This window comes from Papaver somniferum, chromosome 5, assembly GCF_003573695.1.
Source record: "Papaver somniferum cultivar HN1 chromosome 5, ASM357369v1, whole genome shotgun sequence".
Lineage (NCBI taxonomy): Eukaryota > Viridiplantae > Streptophyta > Magnoliopsida > Ranunculales > Papaveraceae > Papaver > Papaver somniferum.
In genome coordinates, this window is record NC_039362.1 from 22,855,578 (window position 1) to 22,880,859 (window position 25,282).

The following is a 25,282-nucleotide window of genomic DNA, read 5'->3' on the forward strand; positions in this document are numbered from 1 at the left end:
TTTTTTTGAAGATTTATAATAACACTATTCTAACCTCTGAAAAATGTTCTCCAATCTTGCAATCAATAAACACAAGTTTTGAAAATCATACCTGGACTGATGATGGAGTGAAATTCGCAATCACAACGAGGGAACTCGTGAGAAGTCTTTTCTTCTCCACTGAAACTTTGAAAGAAAAAAAAGTCTGAGAATACTAGAGACTGGAGACACCTCCATTTCAAATCCGGGTTGGTATTACTTTTTCCTCTTTCGTGCTAAGGGGCAATCCTTCGTCATAACGACTACATTGAAAATCAAACAGAGTTAAAAATGTGGTACCCCTTAACACAGCTATGTCTAAGAAATGAGTCCGGCTCTGGCCTTCTTCTGTTTTTCTTTTCCTTTTTTTTGGTAGAGAGAAGTATATCAACACAACCTTTTCTTAGTCGAATTATGTTAAATGACTCTACGGGAATCATATTCCCCCGTGTAATCTCTATTTAGTTCCTTTTTTATTATACATGCTTCAAAAAAAAAAATCAACACAACCTAAATGAGCCTTACAAACCGGGGAAGGATCTTCCCGAAAAATCACTAAACAAAACATTACTCAAAAAAATCATGGGGCATGCTATCCCATTTTCCAGTAATACTTTCATACGCTGTTTTTTTTTACAAAATATCTGCTACAAAATTGCCATCTCTAAAGTGATGTCGAAAGCTTACTTTTTCAAAGTTACAAGAGAAACCAGCGCATTACGACTCCAATAACTGTTAGAGTTACCCTTACAGATATGAGTCCGGCCTTTTTAAGATTGAGGTTTGAAGACATACAAGTAGGAGGGGGTGAAGAACTCCACCATCTTGTTACAACGTCATGCATAATGTACTGACAAAGATCATGTGCCAAGGCATTACAGATTTCGGAACACAAACAAAACTAATGTTTTCAAAGCGAACAAAAGTCTTTTCATCTCGTTGAGACAGTAATAGTTCAGCTGAGGAGAAAACACAAAGTTGAGTCCAGATCCTTAAAAAGGAGATACCACCACCAACATCAAAATCACATGTTTTTGATCGTGTGAAGTGTAAATCAATGAAATTTCGATCTTTATGTATCAAGGAGTACCATTGTTTGCATTGAAAATGCGGGGGGTACAACAACCACACCCAACAATTCGTATGGAAGTCTGATAGGACTTACTCTAATATACTTTCTAGAGAATCAACTAGATAGTCAGACTCAATCCAGAAAAAAGTATATACAAGAGTTTATATCTCTAACTCTTAATTCAAACTGCAATCAGCAAATAGAAATTTGCGATCCCGATTGAGTATAAGAAAGTAACTTGAATGGTACCAAAGACCAATGTTCAAGGATCAATCAATTTCAATCAACAACCAGAGGTTAGATTTCCTAATTGATCGATACAACGCACAACCTGTGATATTTCAATTATATAACAAACTATAATGCGTAAAAGAAATAACGCAGACACCAGAATTTCGTTAAGGAGGAAAACCGCAAATGCATAAAACCCCCGGGACCTAGTCCATCTTTGAACACCACATTGTATTAAGCTGCTACAGACACTAACCTACTATCAATGAACTTCAGACTGGACTACAGTTGAACCCTAATCAATCTCACACTAATTCAAGGTACAATTGCGTTCCCTACATCTCTGATCCCAGCAGGATACTACACACTTGATTCCCTTAGATGATCTCACCCACAACCAAGAGTTGCTACGAACCAAAATCGAAGACTTGATAAAGAAATTTGTCTTACACAAAAAAGTCTATTGGAATAGATAAATCTGTCTCCCACAAAGATACCTATGAGTTTTTGTTCCGTCTGTTGATAAAATCAAGGTGAACAGGAACCAATTGATAAATCGGTCTTATAATCCCGAAGAACAGCCTAGTATTATCAATCACCTCACAATAATCTTCATCGATTAACGAAACAAGGTATTGTGAAATCACAAACGATGAGACGAAGGTTATTTGTGATTACTTTTATATCTTTCCTATCGGAGATATAAATCTCGAGCCAATTATTTCAGTTGTACTCAACATGATAAAAACTACAAGATCAGATCACTACAGAGAAAATAGTTGGGTCTGGCTTCACAATCCCAATGAATTCTTCAAGTCGTTAACTTACAGGGTCTCATGAGAAACCTAAGGTTAAAGAAGAATCGACTCTAGTTTATGCAACTAGTATCACACAGAAGTGCGGGATTAGTTTTCCCAGTTGCTAGAGCTCTCCTTTATATAGTTTTCAAATCAGGGTTTGCAATTTAAGTTACCTTGGTAAAAAAGCATTCAATATTCACAGTTAGATGAAAAACCTGATTCAACCAAGCTAATATCTTTCAACCGTTAGATCGAACTTAGCTTGTTACACATAAATGAAATGTACCCTCATTTTTTGGTTTACGTAACCGTACCTAAACGTGCACACCATGTTGGCTCAACAACAGTTAACCGAAGTTAGACATATTGTCACTCTTGAAAAAGCGGGGGTCTAACAACACCACCCAATATTTCGCTTAGCAATCTGTATGGACTAACTCCGAAATACTTTGCTAGAGAATCAACTAGACAGTCAGACTCAATCTAGATTAAAACATCTCAAGAGTTAATATCTCTCACTTGTTTTGATTTACTCAAGCTAAAACAATAGCGAGTCTTTAATCAAACACAATGAATAACTTGGATGGTACCAAAGACCAATATCCAAGTGTTAATCAATGAAATCAACAACAACTAGGTTGGATCTCCAATTGATTAAAATTCAACGCACAACCTGTATTATTTCTATTATATAATCAAATATAATGCGGAAAGGAAATAACACAGACACCAGAAGTTTTGTTAACGAGGAAACCGCAAGTGCAGAAAAATCCCGGGACCTAGTCCAGATTGAATACACACTGTATTAAGCCGCTACAGGCACTAGCCTACTCCAAGCTAACTTCGGACTGGACTATAATTGAACCCCTATCAATCTACCACTGATACAAGGTACAGTTGTACTCCTACGCCTCTGATCCCAGCAGGATGCTACGTACTTGAATTCCTTAGCTGATCTCACTCACAACTAAGAGTTGCTACGATCCAAAATCACAGGCTTGGACAATAAACAAATCCGTATCACACAGAAAAGTCTATCAAAGGATAAATCTGTCTCCCACAGAAAACCCTAACTTTTTGTTTCGTCTTTTGATATATAATCAAGGTGAACAGAAACCAATTCATAATCCGGTCTTATATTCCCGAAGAACAGCCTAGATTAATCAATCACCTCACAACAATCTTAATCGTATGGTAGCGAAACAAGATATCGTGGAATCACAAACGATGAGATGAAGATGTTTGCGATTACTTTTATATCTTGCCTATCGGAGAACTCTCACGATCTCAAGCCAATCAACATTATTGTACTCGTACGATAGAAGATGCAAGATCAGATCACACAACAACAATAAAAGTAGTATCGGTCTGGCTTCACAATCCCAATGAAGTCTTTAAGTCGTTAACCTGAGTTTAGAAAAAGAAACTGAAAGGTTAATGGAGATCGACTCTATCGAGCGCACTAGTAGCACACATACGTGTGGGGATTAGTTTTTCCCATTGCTAGATGTCTCCTATATATAGCCTTTCAAATCAGAGTTTCTCCTTGCTCAAAAAACAAACGCTATCCACTGTTAGATGAAAACCTGATTTAGATTCAAGATAATATATCTCAACCGTTAGATCAAAATCTTAGCTTGTCATATACACATGTACTGCACGAATCTAGGTTTGTGTAACCGTACCCAAACGTGTGCATTGTTGGTTCAAAAATAGTCAACCAAAAGTTTATCCATTTGATCATTTCATACCAGCCATATTCTTCTTCACCATAACTAGTTCAATTGACTCAATATGAAATAGTTAGAGAGTTGTTCAATTGCTATGAGATCTTATGTAACTACACAAGACACAATTGAAACAAAGATGATTCGATTCGATTGAATCATCTCATGAACATTATAGCCACGGTTTGCATAAATCATTCCTTAGTAATTTATGTTTCATGTTCAAAGCACATCTTTAGATCATAACCTCTTAAGCTCACAAACAAGTTCGCAGACTTAAGCTAATCGGTTTGAGTTTTCCAAACTCAGCAGAAATTCTCGGAAAGAGAACTTCTGCCAGTTCGCGGACTGGGTTCGCGGACTAAGCACACAAACGAGTTTCGGAAAATCCAGCAGAAATTCTCGGTCGAGAAGTTCCGACAGTTCCACAATCCTCCCGATTACTCTTGATCAACAAAGTTTGACAACTTCGGTTCAAGGAATACATGGTTATATAATCTAAACTCTCATTCTAATCATTGAAACATTCTCAGAGGACGTTATTCAGTTTTTTTCACAAACCTTTCTCGTCAGAGAAATTTCCAAGATGACTGAAACGTATCATGACTTTCGTCAATAGGTAAAGAAAAACATGATCGAAGCGAAACGCTTACCAACACATATTTCGAGATATAGATAGGCGAGATATATTCGGATCGAAATATCAAATGTGTATGATCTAGTCTATATATTTAGCATACGACTTTTGTCTCAAGAAGTAGGAGATAAAATAGATAAACTTTTGAGTGACGGATAAGTTCAAGTCTTCACATACCTTTTTGTCGAGAAGTTCCACCGGTTTCTTGAGTAGATCTTCTGCTTGTCTGATGAATCGCCATGACGTCCTTGAGCTCAACTATACTTACTATCCTAGTACGAGACTTAGCTAAATAGACTAGAAATCAAGACTTATAGTTTTGATCACTAACATTGACAAACATGCTTGATATAGCAACGCATGCGAGGTTGGCCTATCTATGCTCTAACAACTCTCATATCAACCTTGTTCATCTTAACCATAACTAGTTCAAATGACTCAAATAAAACTAGTTAAAGAGTTGTTCAATTTCTATATTCTCATAGACGTATACAAGAACACAATTGAAACAAAATCGGTTTGATTCACTTGAATCAATTCATGAACATTATAGCCACGGTTTGCAACCGATTTTAGAACTTTAACCTTCAAGTATTCAAACCGGTACGCATACTTGAAATACCCGGACCAAGATTGGGTTTTGTAAGTACGAAAACGGGTATGCATACTTATAATCCTAGCAGAAATATTCGGACATGAACCTTACGCCAGTACGCGAACGGGTACGCATACTTAGGTTCCCGGATTTCTCAAGCCAACAGGGACGCATACGGGTACGCATACTATGGTTCCCAGATATGGATTACATATGTGCAAGAGTACAACATGTCATATCCAATAATGGTTAAGTGTTCTAAACTCTTATTTCAATCATTTGAAACTTTATTAGAGGATGACAATAGCCGTTTTCACACACTATTAGCAACAAAGCAATTTTCAAGTTATTGAAATAATCATAACGAAACATTCCAAGTCTACACTAAATGATTTTATCACACAAACCATGTAAGATATTACGCGGAAATTTTCACATGATCATATTTTGACTTGCGTCAAAAATATAAGATGAACTTGGTTGAAGCGAAAGCATTCCAACACATATTCCGAGAAATATGTAAGCGAGCTAAACTCAGCTCGAAATCTCAAATGTGTATAATAGAATCGTAACACGACTTATGTCTCAATATAGGAGATAGAGTAGAAATATACTTTCCAAGTGATAGACGAGTTTCAGTCTCCACATACCTTTTGTTGATGAATTTCCATAAGCTCTCCTTAGTAGTTCTTCATCTTCAAAATGATGAACACCGTGAAGTCTAAGGCTCAACTACACAATCTATGCCCTAGTCCGAGACATCTATAAGTAGACTAGAAATCAAAAATTATAGTTTTGATCACTAACATTGACAAACATGCTTGAGATAACAACGCATGCGAGTTCGACCGAGCAGTGCTCTCACAATCTCCCCCTTTGTAAATTTTAGTGAAAAAACTATCAATACATATGGATTAAAAAATAAATAAAACTTTGTAGCTTCTCATCCAAATGCTTTATCTCCTTGGCATCTTCAACACGACTCGAAATCTTCCTCACTTCCTAGTACTCCATGATTTAAACATGTTCAACTCAGCATCATAGTTGTTGAAGATCCGTAGCGATAACAATGAGAAAACAAATGCTCTCAATCATTGTTATACAGTGTCATAGTATCATTACACAACATCAAAGTTCAATTGTATCACAACTTTGAGAATAATACTATGGTGATATGTATCACTCCCCCTTAGTCAATAATTCATCTCGACATGAAACCCCCCTACATAATGATCCGTAAACCATATGTATTTGTAGTATGAAACTACACATTAATTCTCCCCCTTTTTGTCAATATAAATTGGAAAAGGTACGAAAACTAGTGGGATCCTCATGAAATTTTCATAGAGATACTTCATGACCAAAAGAAAATAACATACCAACTTATTTAGATCCAATCATATAGCCGAAGCTAAATGCATTCATCAAGGAGTTTATAAAAATACAAGATAACCCCTACAATATTCCACAGCCGCACTCCCCACAAATATTTGGCAATTAAGCACAAGTTCAAAAAGAACTCTCCCCTATAAAATGTCATTACCGAAAGAACAACAAGAGTGACCTTACTTTTACGAGAAAAGAAGGATTACTTTGGACATAACCAAATCACATGAGAACATGAATTTGTATCCAAAAACTCAATTGAATTAGTCATAAAAAATGATCAATTCAGTTGGACATGCTCGACATAAGAGAACTTATGGAGCAACACAATATATGTACAAAGATGTGGATCAGGGAAAGACCAATACTTCGGAATAAACAAAGATTCATTCTATTTTTCATCACTATTAGCAAAATGACATATAATATACTTAATCTTTGTAAACAAAAGTTTATCCTTTCTTCCATAAAAAATGACATAAAAGGCTTAACTTTTGTATTCAAAAGTTCATTCTATATTTTATCAATACTTTCATACCGACATAATAGAGATAACTTTTGGACAAGTATGGGACAGTCAAGGTTCACGGACGTAAACAACATATCCCATAACAATTTACAATATATGAAACCAATAAAGATTAATACTGCAAAATCAATCTTTGTTTTTAGAAGGTAAAATAAATCTTTTTCGCACGGATTTACACCAAGAATGACTACTATTGATGGTGGATTTTCAACAAAGGTCAAAATCATAAAGTCATGATACCGCATGTTTCTGACCCGGTTTCAGGAACGCATGTGACGATTCATGTTTTAAGATCCGTAAACCGTTTCACGATCTCTGATCGAGTTCCTCTCAGAGCTATTATGAATATGATTCTCGAAAGGCCTCCCACTAGCTGAGCGTTCGATGTTGCGCATTTCATCATGCCCTATATGTAGAATAACATAATTGGGCGGTTCTCCGTAAGATTGAGAGCAAAGATAATGCTTCTTGAACTGTCTTATTTTTATCACTTTTGCGAGTTACATTTTTCAACCAACTTTGGAATCAACTTTTCCTTTTAGTATTTTGCTGATGAGAAAGATAATGCTTCTTGTTTATTGATTCCCATACTTGCCTCTCATTATCTTTCTTGCAAAAAATAATCTGTTATGAATACTTATAAATATCTTGTTTTATCACGTAGGATCAGAATCTCGCAACAATAATATCTTAGCGAAATTATCAACAACACAACACAACATCGTCGCAGAACAATTTCAGAAATGATATAATAAACGACGTCAGCTAAAATCATGAGAAAGATGTGAGGGTCCTGCGAAAATTAGAGAGTTTGCGAGATTAAGATTTGTAAGATTGCGAGAATGTCGCAAGTCTTATCCGAAAATAAAGGACAGATTAGCTGTCATCCACTATGTATTTCCCTATAAATAGTCGTTCAGTTATAAAGGAAGGGAGAGATCTTTTTTGAGTAAGAAACAAGTAAATAGGAGAGAGAAAGTCTAGAGCAGAGGTCATTCTTGATTCCTTTATCTTTTCTTGTAAGAACATTCAAAGATTGATCAATAAAACTAAGAGTGTAAATCTAAAATGAGTTGAGCAATAATGAAATCATATGAGGGGTGTAGTGTAGGATTTCCTGCAACTACAAGGGAGAATTGATATCTAAATATCACCACGTTGTCATCCTTATGCGTAAACAAAAGAATAACAACACACCTCAACCTTTACCAGAGAAAGGTTGAAAACCGGTTTTAACTATTGCGAGCAAAATTTGTAAACCGTTGAAACACATATGCTTTTATGCTAAACCAAAACCAATTCAACATATTGTGACTTTTTCACATATTGTTTCCATTAGTACCCCTCATAATCCTTTGATAAAGCCTACCTACTAGGGATAGAACTTAATCCCGCTAAATCAAAAAGTTACCCAAACCATGAGGGTTCACCATATATGAGATCGAACATTAAGGTAGTAAAACCGAAAACATACATCTCATAATCATACATAGCAATAATATAACAGCATTAAAGCACATGCTATGTAAATCGAAAACTATCACAAGAAAAATTACTCAAATCAAATAATTTTATTCATAATAAGATAGTTTTATTCATAATAGACTTTATTGAAAGAAATCGAAAACTACTGTCTATTTTTCTTAAAGAGGTTTAATCTTCGTTTATTTCCTGATAAGAACATTCCTTAGGACCAGGTGCATTTTGTCGCTCTTCTTCGATTTTTGATTCCTGATCCCAAAACTCTGATTCAAAATTCTGAATTCCTTTAAGAGTTTCTATGTCTTTTCGAGCAGTAAAAACCACTTGTTTCTGAAAGCAGTCAAGCTGTTTTCCTATGCTTCCAAGTTGAGTAAGAAGCATCTTCTTGTAAGAATTTGGTAAAATTCTTCCAACACCATCATATTGGGTTTGTATCCCAATCATTTGACTAATAATCTTATTAGTAACATCATTAATGTTCAATCTATCTTCGAAGTCTTCTCCTCCAACTGATTCGCAGATCTTGGTAATGATGCACGGAAAACCGAGATTCTTTTTGATACCAGAAGATGAGATAGAATCTGATATCTTGATCATTTGTCTGACAATGATGCCGCAAAGATCTATTTGAGTATCTTTTTTCAGCATAAAGTAGATGAATTCTGCAAACGTCTTATCCCAGACCGATTTATCTCTTGTACTTGCAAAGATGGTTGCTAAAGCAAGTTTACCGAAGACCCTAAGATAAAGGGGTATATCCTTTGTTGGTAGTCTATCATTTTACCATGCAACCTTATTTCCAATGGGGCTTGTTGAAATGGTATCATGATCAATTTCAGCTCCGGTAATCATGTGATTACTTTCCTCACTGTAGTCAATAACATTAGAAATAGTTTTTCGATTGACATAACAGATTTCTCTACCAACAAGAGTCACAAAACTGAGTTTTTTGTGATCAATATTGTGAATATTGGCATAAAAAACTCTTACCATATCAGGTGAATATTCTTCAAGGACGAAAATATTTCCCCAGTTTCGTTCTTGAACAAAATTCACAAAGTCCTAGAGTCGGACATCAGGATTAAACTTCTTTTCAGTCGTAAAATCCATTACCTTGAGTGTTTCATACTTTTTAAAGCAAGAGCTATCAACAAATCTTGTAAGTTCATGCTTGTCATTAATACTGTTAGGAAATCTAATTTCCTCTATATCCTTAATTCTGATCCGTTTATTGTCGGATTTAGTTCTTGACTTTCCTCTTCTCATACTTGCGAAAATATGTGAAACTCTAGTTACGGTATTGAGCAATCTTCCCCAATATGTTCGAATACATAGCAAGAGGTTATCTTTTATAGGAAGATCTGTCAACAAAAACCGGAAATAACTAGTTTTAGGAAAAACATCCAAAATCAGAAATCGTGGCTTGTGGTAAAACAATTCTGATTTTGTATCTAGGTCTTTCTTTTGGAAAACCGGTTTTCTATGGACTGGATCTTTAGCTTGAGTTGATTCCAACTTTTTGTCCAATAATATATGTACTCTTTTATTACCATGTGATAATATTACTTGAAGTTTACTAGAGTATACAGAGAAGAATTTGAACAAAATATGATATTTGTGAGAAATATCATTGGAATCAAAAACCATATAATGTTTCAAAATATCACTTGCTTCATTAAAACAGTTGTGAGGTGCATGAAGCAATCCATTGTTAATAGAATTATTAACTGAAAACTTATTCCTTGAAGGAATACATATTTTCCAATGTCGCATCCTAGAGAGTGAATCATTGCCAGAATTATATCTGAAAATGTACACATATATACTTTAGTAGTCTGACCAAAATATGTTTAAGGTTCCAGATTTAATAGGAAGACAATGTATGTGGTTCACACAAATCATAAGAGGAATCTTATTCATTTTCAGGATACAACCTGTTACATAGGTCTTAGTACCATTGTTACTCGACCAAATGATATACAGTCCTATGTTTACCAAAGGAACATGTAAGTCACTCAAGACATACATAAGCATTATTCCTAACAGATTTAGGAATAGAAGTATTACATACTTCATACGTGATCTCCACCACGAACTTGTAAAGTAATCAAATCCTACGATTACGTTAAATGAATCGGACATAGATTCAATTCTTATAGGTTGGATCGCACCAAACACAGATTGTTGGATCTTTTCATGTTTGCCTGCTCTGATACCAATTGAAAAGGCAAGGGTACCCAAATATACCTCAAGCTAAAACTTTTCCTACCTATAAGTCCTTTCTCCGAAAGTGATTGTCTATGGACTGGGTCGAGACAATGCAACTAATCGGTTCACACTTCGTGTGATCGTCTATGGATACGAGATCGAGACAATACAACAACGAAGTATGTTTACTTGATATAAAGGTTCGGACTTAACGAAACACAATAGGATTGCTTATCAAGTAAATAGGAATTAACGTTTGTGTAATTTATTTTAATTATAATAAAAATAATTATAATGCAGAAAATAAAAGTAAATGACACCGCAAGATTTTTTTAACGAGGAAACCCCAAATGCAGAAAAACCCCGTGACCTAGTCCAGAATTGAATACTCTCAGGATTAAGCCGCTACACAAAATTACACCTAACTTCGTATAGTTGAAACCAAGTATCTAACTCTATAGTATACCTAGTGCTGTTTGTATTCCCACACCTCCGACTTGTGAATAAGTCATGTACTTGGAACAATCCCTTTGGTTTGTATTCAAACAGTAAAGGAACAAGAAATCTGTTTGGTATCAACTCTATTCAACCAAGTGATATGAGTCAGACAAAGGCTCTTCCGTTTATCTTAACATAAACTCCTTCGTCGGGTTTAAATCTATCTTATGTTCAATCACCCAAAGGTAATCGGTTAAGATTAAGCCAATCAACACCTTTAATTTGAAGAATCGTGTTGATGCCGATCTACTCAATTAATCAATCTAATCTACCACAAGGATAAACCGATTATTATTTGGATCCTCTTTTCCCAAACAAGTATTGTGCACACCAAAGACTATAAAACCCAAGTCAAATCTTCAATATCTTCTTTGTCTTCAAATCTTCTTAAATCTTCAATAAACACCTGCACACAATCACTTGAATCTCTTGTGATCAATCACGCACAGAACAGAGCCTGTTAACAATGGATTATCACAAGATCATCTTTAGAACTAACAACAGTCTAAAGATCTATGTCGAAACTCTGAACTAGTTTGAGTGAATCTTATATCAGAAGAGAAGATTCTCAAGAATAAACAAACTAGGTGCAATCATATTTCAACCACCGTTGGTCAATCAAATCAATCGAAAACAAAGATAAACCGCAATTATCTAGTTTACCACCAGCGGGTCATTCTAGAGCTTCTCAATCCAAAAGAAGACTTTAAAACGAGCGGCCGTAAGAGATTTCACCTAATTAGATTACTTTCCTCTCCGATAGGCGGCTACACCAGTAACAAATACAAAAGAGGAAGTCTGTTGTTACGAAGGATTAGTTTTCTAGAAAGGCAAACTTCGTGTATTTATAGACATGGAAGTTTGGACACCAAGGAATTTCCGAAACCGAAAATATTCTCAATATATTCATAAATGCACAGATTCTATTTTCATAATTCCTGGAAATGCTCTGTCCAAAAATACAATCGAAATCTCTCGGAAAATCTAATTAGTAAATGCACATTACTAATTTCATAATTTTCCTACAAAGTTAAATTAATAACCTTAATTAAAAGATTCTTAACTTACTTGTGTTTCGATCCTGGGATTCTCTTCCCTTAACCTTTAAGGAATATCTTTGAACAATTATAGACATAAACATTCTCAGCACGTGTTCAAAGTTTGTCGACATCTTTACTTTGTAAGTTCTCTTTCACACTTACAACCTTGAAACCGATTTGCCACACTTCCAAACAAGTTTAGAATTGGTTCATCTGACTTTCAAGAACTATGTGATTGATCAAACCAACATTCAATCACAATCATGGGTTTACGGTTCTACCAAATCAAGTTTCGGTTCTACCTCCATGTGAGTACTACGCATAGTCACACTAGCTTTCCAAATATTCGGTTGACTAGGTACTACGATCGGTTCCCCAGATATATATGGTATTAAACTCATATGTATTGCACATGTCCATAGGATCGGTTCCCCTTTCTGCTATAAACCTTGCTGCATCCCATACAAGGATCGGTTCCCTATTGCACTGCACCTCTTGGTTCGATTCCCTTTCCTTCACTAGGATCGGTTCCCTACCCCCCAACAAGGATCGGTTCCCTTTACCCAAGCCACATACAATCTGATCTTACCAGTTGATTACTTAATATTGGTTTTACTAATAAAAGTTATACCAATACAAAAGTCAGGACTTTGTGAATAGTTCTACCAAGAACACAACAAGTTGTGAGCGGTTATACTCTATCACACATATTGGTTTTTTATAGGATATGCAATGAATAATAAAACCAATAACTCCTGGCAGTTTCCTTTTCGGTTCACAAAACAAGTTTATGAACTTACTTCCTTAGAACACATGTAAACATTGTTCCCTAGGATGAAATCCTCACCTTATACCCATACATAATCACAATAGCATTCAAATGATTATGACGATGTCTTATCTACAAAGTTTAATGGTTAATTGTATTCCTTAATACTATGTCTATCTAGAGTTAAAATATGATTCGCATTTATGTTTTCAATATGCACGACTTGAAAGATACGTTAGGTAATGAAACAGTTCAAGTCAAATATCACTAACCTCAAGTGGAAGGATGATTGTTTTCGTTGTAGCTCCTTGCTTCTTCACATCTTCAAGACTTCGCAATACTTGTAATGTCTCATATCCTAATACTTTCAAGCTAACCTATACGAAGTTTAACTCTAGTACATAATCAAGCGACTCTTAACATGAGTTTTGATTCACTAAAATATGACAACCAAACTTGACATACCAACGCTTGGTGGGTTCAACCGAGCAATGCTCTAACAACTATGATTTTAAATAGGGCATTACATCCTTCTTATGATGATGATGATAATAAATTAATGCTAGAAGAGCATGTTTACTCCAAAAATGTTGTTATGGAATCTTCTGTTACTAAAACTTTAGACTCTGTTGCCGCGACTTTGACAAATGATGTTTTTTTCTGAAATTTTGGATGATGATACTGAATTAGGGCTTGAACAATTTTGTGATGGTGATCATGATGCACAATTCGTGCATGACTTAGGGAAGGTTGACTTGTATGTTGAAACAATTGATCTTATGCATGAAAATAATTTTGATACGTCTAAATCCCTGCCTATGTCAAAATGTGTAGTGTCTTCTGATTTTCTTATGCATGAGATGAAGACTTTGAATAATCAGGATTCTGAATTGGGGTTTGTTGAATATTTCAATGAATGTAACCATGCTACTGTACTTGTAGATGACTTAGAAGATGTTAATGTGACTGATAATAATGGTACTCTTGGTCTCATACATATGAGCGACATAGATGTGCATACTTTCCTGCATAAGTCACTGACTGAGACTCTTCCACCCAAACCTAGATTTTGCATGTAAAGATATTGTAAAACCAACTTTTCTAAGAGTATGTAATCTAGGATTGGGAATGTGTGCCTCCCAATCCCTCTTGGACTATTTTGCAGCCAAATATAATACATTTGATGAGCCATAGTTGGAATGCATTGATGTTTCTCTGCCTGTCCCTAACCAAGTCCACTTTGAATTAGATCATGTGCATGCAGTACCCCTAAAATTGCAAGATTTTTTGCTCAAAAACACATCTGTTAACAACTTCTGGTTTAGGATAACTCGTTTACTTATACAGCCTTACTTGCACTGTCATGTTATATATGTGTAAGATTGTTGATGTTTTTGCATGTTATTTTTTGGTTCGATCCTCAGCTCTTTAGGTTGTATATTTATGGTGAATCACGTGTGTATATAATTCAGTAGGTAATTTTTCTATCTCGAGTCAGTTGAGTCTTATTTTTCTTATCCTGTATATATTGTGCTAATCCAATATGCTATCAGCTGAGTTCTTATTGGATTCTAGTATTGAATAATGGAGTTCTAAATTTGTTGTTCGCCGACATTTGGTAATCTCTTTCCCTTTCTCTACTCAGCATGGTCCTTATGGTATGTTGTTGTTATAATTTTGATTATCTTTAGAAACATCGAGGACAATGTTTAGTTTAGGTTTGGGGGTGAAAAGTAGATACCATAAGATTGTCATTGTGTCATAGTTGAATATGAACTTTGCCATGCATATACATAAAAAACTTTAAAAAAAAAAAATGAATAAATAGTTGAGCTCATCTATATTGATTTGTGATGCATGCACATATCTATTATATTAGGGTTATTGATCTAGATGATGAGGTACAAGTTTGATATATTTCTGATTCTAGAACAGTAACATTCGAGTTTGATTTGCTAGTTTTGGAACTTTTTGAGAATGTGATATGAAGCTTGCACTTGCACAGTCTATCAAGCATGTATAGCGTCTGATTTGCGTAATCCAGTAGGCTGCCAATCATCTAGAATACTGATACTGCCTTTTGTTATAATGTTAATGTAATGTATCTTTTTGTTTTATGTAAAGCCGTTGTATCGTCGTTGTACCTTCTTGTCTTCGTGACTCTTTCAGTCTAAAAAAAAAATCAGAAAACTTCAACAAAAAAAAGGAAAAAAAGGAAAAAGAAAAAAAGAATCTTAATAAATAAATGATAAGAAAGTTTGCTATCTTTCATTCCATAAAGTCAGTATTTATTGTTTCAAAGTCGTCAAAGTAAATAGTCAGTCAATGAGTATATATAATTAGTCTTTGTATATGTATTGTAAATAGTCTTGTAATGAGAAAAGGAGGTTGTAACTAGCTTGGATTTAAATCGGTTCAACTATCTCTTAGTATTGGCAGTCATGACTTCGGTTGATAAATCAGTTGTTATGCATGCTCACTATAGAATTACACCTTACACTCTTATCACATGTTAAATATTTGAAATCTTGGTTTTCAAAATATTTTTTGTGCTGGAATCAATGTGTGTCGTTTGTACCTTTGAAATTTATATTTACATATCCATTTTGTTGTGAACTAATCTCAAAATTGAAGGTGATACATTTCATACAAGGTGAGCTCTTTTGACCTAGAACTTTGTGGGTATGTTCTAAGAAAACCCTCACGAGAATTCAACTCGTCCACTAGGGACACTTAGTGGTTTAAAAGGCTTATTGCATTCGCTAAATGAAATCGAGAGACCAACGACAGTAGCGTAGGTAAGATTTTCTTAGTTTTTGTTTTACTCGAGGTCGAGCAAAATTCAGGTTTTGGGGTGTGATCGGTGCCTAATAATGTATTATTTCTAGATCATTTTGTTGTCTTTTATCATATCCCAAGTGTTTTACTATCCCATCTTAAGTCAAATTATGTATTTTGCGTCTCAAGGCATCAATAATATTTTTTGTTGTGGATATTGATATTTTGTGTTTGTTTTGTAGAATTGATAAATATGGGGAGGTCCATAAAGTGAGTTGAAGAAGAAGACTAGAGTTGCAAAGATATTACAGAAAGAATAAATGCGAAAGATGGCTAAGAAGTGGAAGGAAAATGAGTTGTGGATTGCATTATATAATTAATGGGCCAAAGTATAAGCTGATTTTGTACTCACGCATCACGGTTTTGAAAGTGCAAACCCAGTCTCTAACACCAATTACATGTGTCCTTAACCTAGTAAGCATCCAAACATACCCTTACCCATCCTCATTTCCAAAACAATTTTCTTTTCTTTTCTCTTGCACAACCGACCATCTCACTTTCCCATTCCTTCCTCTCTGTAAACCCATCCTTTGCTTCTGCCAAACCCATACCTCCACTAGCACCGCCAACCATTCCTCTTCCCCATTCACAGTACAGAAATACCAACTCCCTGATCGGTATTGTTGAAAACTCAAATGCATCACCAGACTTATCAATTTTTTACTCATAGTAACCTATAAATAGGTTGAAGATGGTCTATGAAGTTGGGGCTTTCTTGTTTTCTACAACTATATTCATGGAAGCCCATACCTTGTCACCAATAGATGCCGGTGATGAAATCTCAGCATGAAATCGGTGAGTGGGTGATAACAATTTTAATACTGATTTTTTATGTGATTTGGTAGTAGGGATTGATTGATTGGATTGGAGAAAATTTCTATTGAAAAAATGGGGGTCTAACAACAACACCTAATATTTCGTTTAGGCAATCTGTATGGACTAACTCCAATATAATTTCCTAGAGAATAAACTAGACATCCAGACTCAATCAAGGAAAATATATCCAAGAGTTATTCTCAGTTTCTCAAATCGATCTGCAATCAAACAGATAGAAATCCATGAGTCGGATTAATATGAGAAAAAACTTAAACGGTACCAAGGACCAATGTTCAAGTGCGAATCAATTTATATCAACAACCAAAGGTTGGATTATCTAATTGATTGAACTACGCATAACCTGTGAAATTTCAATTGCATAAACATATAATGCGGAAAAGAAATAACACGGGAACCAGAAGTTTTGTTAACAAGGAAACCGCAAATGTAGAAAAACCCGGGACCTAGTCCAATTTTAAAACCACATTGTATTAAGACGCTACAGACTCTAGCATACTACAAATTAAATTCGGAATGGAATGTAGTTGAGCCCTAACCAATCTCACACTGATTAAGATACATTCGCATTCCTTACGCCTCTGAATCCCAGCGGGACTCTACGCACTTGATGCCCTTAGATGATCTCACCCACAACCAATAGTTGCTACGACCCAAAGTCGAAGACTCGATAAACAAATTTGTCTCACACAGAAAAGTCTATTGAATCGATAAATTTGTCTCCCACAAAAATACTTACGAGTTTTTGTTTCGTGTTTTGATAAATCAAGGTGAACATGAACCAATTGATACATCAGACTTATATTCCTGAAGAACAACCTAGTAATATCAATCACCTCACAATAATCTTATTCGTGTGGAAGCGAAACAAGATATTGCGGAATCACAAAGAATGAGATGAAGAGATTTGTGATTACTTTTTATATCTTACCTATCGAAGATAAATCTCGAGCAAATCTTAGAGAAAATAGTACTCAAATACGATAAAATAAAGTAAGATCAGAATACGCAACTACACGGAAAATTGTTGGATTTGACTTCAGAATCCCAATGAATTCTTTAGGTCGTTAACCTATAATGGTTTTAGAAAAAACTAGGTTAAAGGAGAATCGACTCTAGTCACAACTAGTATCACACAAGAGGTGTGGGGATTAGGTTTCCCAGTTGCTAGAGTTATCCCTTATATAGTCTTCAAATCAAGGTTTGCAATCAATGTTACCTTGGTAACAAAGCATTCAATATTCACCGTTAGATGAAAACCTGATTAGATTCAAGATAATATCTTTCAACCGTTAAATTGTCTTAGCTTGTTACACACATGTGAAATGTACCTTCATTTAGATATGGATAACCGTACCTAAACGTGTACACTTAGTTGGCTCAACAATAGTTAACCGAAGTTAGCCATATGAACACTTTCATATCAACCTTATTCATATTTATCACAACTAGTTCAAATGACTCAAATGAAACTAGTTATGGAGTTGTTCAGTTTTTTATATTGTCATAGAAGTATACAAGATACAATTAAAGCAAAATCGGTTTCGATTAACTTGAATCGATCATGAACATTATAGCCACGATTTGCAAAAGATTGCATTCCTTATTATATAAATGTATTAGTTCATGAGTAAACAAATTTTAGAAAATAACCCACTCAAGTATGCAAATGGGTACGCATACCCTAGTAGCCAGACTTGGTATGAGTTCGCCAGTATGCGAAAAAGTACGCATATTGTCGTACATGACCAATCTCGGTGTAATTACCGGACCTGAACTGTTATGTCGATACGCATACGGGTATGCATACTATATTTCCCGGACTTCAACTTTCAAACTAATACGCATACGGGTATGCATACTATAGTTCCCGGACCTGGATTATATTTGCAACAGTACGCATAAAGTGCTATATGCAATCAAAGGTTAATTGTTTTAAACTCCATTTCAATCATTCAAACATTCTCGGAAGACGGGAATAGCTATCTCACACAAACTATTAGCTTTAAAGCAATTTTCAAGTGATCAAATAATCAATACAAAACATTCCGAGTCTACATCAAATGACCGTCTCACACAAATCATGTAAGATGTTACCAGGAGATTTTCACATGATCATCTTTTGACTTTCGTCAATAATAAATGATGAAATTGGTTAAAGCAAAATCTTACCAACACATATTTCGAGAAATATGTAAGCGGGTTAAACTCAGCTCGAAATATCAAATGTGTATAAAATAAAATCTATATAGCTATACGAAATTTTTTCTCTATAGGAGATATAATAGAAATAGACTTCTGAGTGATAGATGATTTCGAGTCTCCACATACCTTTTGTTGATGAAGTTCCACAAGCTCCCCTTAGTAGTTCTTCTTCTTCAATCGATGAATGCCGTGAAGTCTAAAGCTCAACTACACATTCTATCGTAATCCGAGACTTAGCTATAAGTAGACTAGGAATCAAGACTTATAGTTTTGACAACTAAACTTTACAAACAAGCTTGAGATAACAACGCTTGCGAGTTCGACCGAGCAGTGCTCTAACATCCATATTGGGGGGGGGTATGTATTTTAAAACTTAAGCCCGGAGTAGCCGGTGCACCAAGTTGTAGAATTAAATTAGGTTTTCTATTTTCAGTTTTTTCATGTTTTAGCTTCTTATTGTGGTGGAGATGAAACCATCTTAATAAATAAAAATTACTTGGTTTGATTTAATTGTTCTCCATGAATTTATATGGAAGAACATGATTTAATTTTTGAATTCATGGCAGTTACTTTCACCTTGTATGTCATGCATCCTTGGTAGTTTGATCAATTTATTTGTTATGTATTCAGGCTCTATATAAACTTATTTAGTTCAATTTGTGATTACCTATGCCTTAAACAGATAGGTAATTCTAGGAATTGACATTTTTGTTGCTGAGATTAAGTCATCATATTTATTAGTGATTTATCACATCTTCAAGGTGGTTTAAGGCTAGAACATTTATAACTTCTTTATTAAAAGAGAACTAGTATATTGAATTAGGGAGTTGTAAGTATTTAGGTGGCGGATTCGAAACCATAGATATCTTTATCTTTGCTTTTGTTTCCAATCTTAGTAGAAACATTCATATTCTCGTCACATCGACAACCCTTCATCTTTAAATTAGTATTAGTAAAACCTTAGAAATTTAGATTCACCAATCCAATTTCTCGTAGAATCGACCTGTATTTTCCATTGTCTGTGTATTAGACATCGTGCGCTTGCTGTTATAATAGTAGGTTTCTAATCCTACCAATCAACAAAGTTTGAGACGTACAAAACGTTGATGATTTTTATCTATCTTGTTGATGGAGTGACACTCAACAATTAAACAAGATCAGGATACCCAAGCTATCAAAAGAAGATCCTGGCTTCATGAATCCCTATGAAGTCTTTTTAATTACTAAACCCTTCAAAGGATTTTAGGAAGAAGACGACTCTAGCTACAACTAGGACATACCAAGAGAAGAAATGTAGGGATCCAAAGATCCCAGTTGATTGAGGTTCCTATTTTATATACTTTCAAAGAATAGGTTGCTTTAGGTTGAAGCTAAGATGACTTTGGAACCAAGCAATAAATATACACCGTTAGATGAATCTTTGGAATCTGAGTTACATAAACAAGATATACACTCTGGTTAGGTGAAACTGTAATCGAACCGTGTATAAGGACTATGTTCAAGGTGGTTAACCGAAACTAGCTGATTTGAACTTATAAGCTTAATATTCATTTTCATAAACACTTAAGACTTAACTCTAAGCAAAATCAAGTGATCAAATATGTCTATGGTGTTTTAGAGATTATTCAAATACAAAAGATTTAAGAAAAATAACTTATGTGCATAAGAATTTAATCGACATGGAAAGTAGGTGTACATAGTACAAATACCAAAGTCATTCATGAGTCAGTTGAGTCACAGTACGTGTACCGGTTTGCATGCTACAAATACTACCAAGTTTCGGAGTTACACACAAAAAATTGGGTACGTGTACCAGTTCGCATACCATAAACACTTACCGAGTTCCACAGTTAACATAACAATTCAGGTACGTGTACCAGTTTGCATATCTTTAGACTTTAACTGATTCTGGAGTCCACAAAATTTTTCTGGTACGTGTACCGGTATGGATACCAAACTGGTTCCGTAAACACAGTTCCTTAACGGTTTGCACACAGGTATGTGTACCGATCTGATTCATGAGTTAGCATATTATATTCAAGGTATGCATAAGAATATGCATACCAAAAATATGTATGTCGACATACAGCTACTCTGTTATGTGTACGAGTACATGTAATACTATTCCGAATTTATAACAGTCTTCCCAGTTTCTAAGACTGAAGTCATACTGTCTTACATCCGAATTTACAGTAGTTCTATATTTTTCTCTAAATCGATTCGAAACATTACAAAATAACATCAATGACACATATCATTGTTCCAGGCTATTTCAGAATGATAAAACTTGAATCACGATTTTGATTTTGAACAAAAAATTGTTCCTTAATCTAAATTCGTCAAGTATGAACAAATGTTCATTAAGCTTAGTCATTATATTTCGAGAACTAATTACCAAGATAAACTTGACTCAAAATTCTTGTTTATGCATGATAGTCTAATTAGTCATGTGACATAGTCTCATAAATAGAAAGATGAATATAACTTGAGATATAGGTGGTTCAATCTTCACTTACCTTTTGTTGAAGAAGTTCTCCAAAAGCTTCGGTTGATCTTCGCCTTCAAATTGTAGAACACAATGATGACTACCGTGATGTGTATCTCTACTACACTTATATCCTAATTCGAAACTTAACTAATTGTAGACTAGAAATCAAGATAAAGTTTTGATAACAAGATTGCGGTAGCAACACTTGTGAGCTCAACAGAGCAATGCTATAACAACTAGTAGTTGGCGAACCTGTTTCACGAACCGTTGCCAACTGAGTTCGGTAGTCTATTAAGGTTGACGAACCCAGTTCACGAACCGTTGCACCATGACTCGTGAATAAACCTACGGATCACGAACCGCTCTACCAGTTGTCCCAGTTTATATTTTAGAAAATGCTCAAAGACTTGTTTTTAATATGTTTAGCATTTATAGAACTCTCTTAAACACTTCGAAGACTTCATTGATCATTTAAACACTTATGTGTGTGCATCATGGTTACAATCTTAGGTGTTTAAATTAACAAAAAATTGTTTTTAGTTCTTTGGATAAGTTGCCAAACCGAACCACCATTATACACGTTTCCAGAACCGGTCTGTATAGTCTTCTATTGTATTTGTCAAGAATTGTGTTTGCTTGATTCTCAAGTTATCTTAGCTTGAATTTTAAGAAAACTCTGGTCTTGGAAAAACTATAAATAGAGATGATCTTTCGACTTTGAAATTCAATCCCTGGTACTTTGTATCCTAGTTGATTCTAGATTCGTCCTCTATTGACCTAGATTTCCTTTGGGAAACATAATTGGGTCTACGACAAAAAGACTTCACTTTGGGGATTCGTGAATCTAGGTCCGACTATCTTTACCTCGGTAGTTCATGTATCCTAATCCTTCTTTTTTTTATCGAGGTTTTCCTAATCTCTTTCAGGAAACATAGATAGTAATCACAAAGTTCTTTTTTTAGACTTTGTGATTCCTCAAGATAGATATCTGAAAACTAATCTTAATTGATTTTTCGTAAATTTCGGATTTGTGAGGTTTGCCAGCTTTGTATGTTGCAAACAGATTTCCCCACCTTGATCTTTGATCTAAACGGGTTGAGTCTCAACTACACTCCAGTCTGAAGTATTATAGTGGGCTAATGTTTGTAGCAGCTTAATACAGTTGGTGTTCAATTCTGGATGAAGTCTCGGGTTTTCTACTATTGCGGTTTCCTCGTTAACAACAATTTTGGTATCTTGTGTTTTTCCTTTTTCGCATTCTATTGTTTATCTTTATAATTGGATTTACACAAGTTTGTACGTATTCAATCTAAATATACAAGTCCACTTAATTGTAATCGATTACAAGACTTGTTTGTAGAATCCGTATTCAATCACTTAATTTTGGTACTTGTTTGTACGTATTCAATCTTTAAAAATAGATAACAAGTTTAATCACTTGGAAAAATTCCGATTAGATTATCTGGATACAACTAAATTGATCTTGGATATTGATTTTTGAGATCGTCTAAGTACTCTTCTTAACAATCAGGTTCATGAACTCTGTGTATATATACATACTGGTTGAGTAGAGGTTGATGTAGAACTCTCTATATACATATTTCCAAGGATATTTCAGCTGGTCTACCTGCTATTGTATTCAGTTTTGTCTACACAGGTTCCCGAAAGAAAAAGTTGGGTGTATTTGGTATTTCCCGCATTTTCAAATATCTTCTAATTTACCCCAAGGACTGCATACCGATTGAATAATGCTTAACTTCCACAAATTTAGAGAAAGTCCTCTAATACCGATCCAGTGGCTATCCTCAGTATAGAAATTATTTTTTAATAAAAGAAGTCTCTGGACTCCATTGGCTTAATGAGAGGCTAGATTTGCCCACGTTAAACTTGTATTGTTTAGCAAAGAAATTAAAAGTATCAGGTGAATTTTCTAAAAGAAAAAATCAGTTTTCCAGTTATACTCGTCAGCTTAAAATTCCAAACCAACCAAAATGCTTTGACATTCCACCTGCTATTTTGTTCCATCCATTATGAGAGTAGTGAACTACTACTGATATTCCTAAAGAGCAAAACTCAACCTTTGGAGACTGACCAACTATAGGATATTGATAAGACGCTTGAACCTTTGGAGAATGAATTGGAATATCTAGTGATGTTGTAGAATTATTCAGCATAAAGAAAGATGTACAAAAAGTACTCCAAATTGAACCTTCACTACCTTTGGGAATACAAATAAATCTTTGCTTTGAGTATGAAAAAGTTATCATAATCTTCAAGTAGTTTCCATTTTTGTTAGAGAGCATCTCAACAAGGAGTATCACTTGATGAAATCTTCGGGATCATTTTTGATTTGTTTGAATCTTTGCCGCCTCCAAAGTAATGATGGAAATCTAACTAACGGTATCAAAGGGGATTTTTTTTTAATAAGAAAAGCCTTGGATTAACTTAAAAATCAAAACAAACTTGGTGCTGATAATTTTGAGCATAGTTGCTCAATCTATCCTGATCTAAAAGATGAAAAATACAAGACGGAGGGTAACCCACATAGTTACAGGTAGTTGTTTCATTAGCAGAAGCAGTAGCTAATGCAATTGTTGCCTGGTTTGCAGAGTTACTAACTGAAGAGTAAATAAAATGTCTTGAAAGAGGAGAGAAAAAATAAACTATTTGGAGTTCTATCTTCACACAGAGCTTTAGCTTGCCAATGCATACTACTTGGGAGATCCGAAATGAGTCTGGTGAGGTTGGTGTTGTTAGCTTCAATGTTAATGGTGGTAGATTGAAGTTGTAGACACCATTTCCACCCCTCGAGAGCCGCTAGCACCTCTCCAACATCATTGTTCAGCGTCGTGAAACCCAGAATCTTCACTTCCCTGCAATAACTCAAAGAATTTCTCAGAAGATCTGATATTGTTTCCTTTGTACCTCTCTAAAATTTCCAAATCTTTTGATTTACCATTGACAATCCAAGATAACTCAAAAGATTTTGGTTCCAGTAGAATAATTGAAGAGAAGACCTTGATCTCAAACACCAATAAAAGAATAAAATAAAAAGTATAAACTAAGGAAAAATCAACAACATAAAGAAACTCCACTAACCAATAAATCTTGATCCCTGAAGAAACATGATAAACATACATCAATGTTTTTCGAATTACAAAACGTGCCCGCTACCCGTTCTCAACAGTCAATTTTTTTTGGACCATTTCCCGATTTGTGTGTGTCTTCCTTGTGCGGGGCCATACTAATCTTCACTTTATCATTCCAATTTTATTGTATGTACCGGAAGGGAATAGATAGCCGTAGAGAATGTCAATGTCACTTTCAGTGAGAAATAAAATTGTTAGAGAGATAGAAACAGAAGGTGTGTACTGTCAGTTTGGTGTATCCGTCAGTTCGGCTAAGTAAAAGTTATTCTGTCAGCTCCGTCCAAGAGTCCAAGACAGACAAGGAACAGTTACACTGTCAGTTCTTGGGAACTGACATGATATGGGACGGACTTTCCTATTTTGGGTACTTTTGGTAGATAATGTGACCACCAGCTCCATCTTCTTTTTTGAAGCATCCACCAGCCACAGTGGTTCAGTCGGAGTTTGAAAAATAAATTTGTCCTAATAAGTGAATCGATTACTGAGTTCTGCTCTCCTGGGATCACTTTTTTTTCTTATTGTTCTTTCTTTTTTTTTTTTTTTTTTTTTTTTTTTTTTTTTGATCTCCCTCTAACAAAAATCTTATGAATTCATGCAAGAAAACACATAAAAGAAGAAAGGGAAAACAACTTTCACGGAAATAGAGGGGTTGTGCCAAATTTTCTGTAGAAGACAAGCCTCAAAATAAAAAGATTATACAAACCCTTCCTTCAGACTCAGTAGTGCTTCACAAGAAATAAAAACTCTTCCACGGCAGCGCAAGGATAAGAAATGCA

General features: G+C 34.9%; 1 non-coding gene across 1 annotated transcript; it reads right to left on the reverse strand.

Moving 5' to 3' along the window:
- Positions 1-24,548: 24,548 nt before the first annotated feature.
- Positions 24,549-24,651, reverse strand: LOC113284750. Its single transcript, XR_003328367.1, has one exon. It is a non-coding gene; the product is annotated as a U6 spliceosomal RNA (small nuclear RNA).
- Between the last annotated feature and the right edge of the window lie 631 nt (positions 24,652-25,282).